The 1,154-nt window shown below is 38.1% G+C and overlaps 1 pseudogene; it reads right to left on the bottom strand.

Moving 5' to 3' along the window:
- Positions 1 to 664: 664 nt before the first annotated feature.
- On the bottom strand, positions 665 to 807 carry LOC139078610 (U2 spliceosomal RNA; annotated as a pseudogene).
- Positions 808 to 1,154: the final 347 nt, after the last annotated feature.

Raw genomic sequence — 1,154 nt, 5'->3', positions numbered from 1 at the left:
GAGGTGAAGCTGGAAGGGAGGAGGGCAAAAGGTGTGATTAGGCATATGTGTGTGGTGATGGATTGTAATTAGTGTTCAGGCGGTGAACGTGATGTAATCTACACAGAAGTCGAAATATAATGATGTAAACCCAAAATGTACATAAGTTTATAATCCAATGTTACCACAATAAAAATTAAATAAATAAAAATAAAGTTGAATCACAGAACTAAGACATTAAAGCTAGAAATATAAGAAGCAAATAAAAACTGTCTGAGTTGAGTGAGATTGTGTGCGGTGGTCTCCAATCTGTTGCCTCAAACCCTAGTTGATAATGAGATTCACCTTATGGGCTATCAGCGGGCAAGGTCCTGGCTGAGTCTGCCAGGCTTGAGTTGGGATTTGGAACAATCTTTATCAGGGAGCTTTTGCATTTCATAGACAATGAATCTCAGCATTTCAAGATTCTATGGATTTGGGAAAGGTGAACATGTACACAAAATGTCATAGCTGTAGAAATATAGTTGACAAAGCTTAAGTTACTGGTTTTAGAGCCATTGGAGACAGCCACTGATATGCTTTGCAATTAACAAACCAGATCTGCTACTAAAAAGTCACTCAATGTCAGCCCAACCCCACACAAAAAGGATCAACTTGGGGTGTGGACTCGTAAGGGATACTGAACAGTGCATCAGCAGAGAATGTAGTAAAGGGTGACAAATACTGAAGAGACCTAGATTAAGTCAAGATTAGATATCATTTTAGCCTCCATAACCAGAAATTCATTGATTCCTACACATGATCTTAGCCAAAAGGCCAAGAAGCGATTCATTGATTCCTTAGTAAAAGACTGACATTGAACAACAGATCTTCATATTTGTTATTTATTCTTGCTGGAAGTTCATCCCTTTCATGGTGAGTGGTTTATCATTCTCAACCAGAATTTTGGTTTTTTTAATCAAACCCCAGAGTTAAAGTAATGCTTTTAGGTAGGTTTATGGAAAGGCATCTGAATCAAGTAGACTCCACATATCTATGCAGACAGTTTAAAAAAAAAAAAAAAAACAGGGATAGAATTGCTCATTGACTTTCCAGGAAAGCTGGAGAACCAGGTTTGGAAAGTGGGCTGAAGGTCATGTTGCCAGAACCACCATCCAAATAATGCTTCAGAACCA

The sequence above is a fragment of the Equus przewalskii genome, chromosome 1, assembly GCF_037783145.1.
Source record: "Equus przewalskii isolate Varuska chromosome 1, EquPr2, whole genome shotgun sequence".
Lineage (NCBI taxonomy): Eukaryota > Metazoa > Chordata > Mammalia > Perissodactyla > Equidae > Equus > Equus przewalskii.
This window is presented reverse-complemented; position numbering and strand designations above follow the sequence as displayed.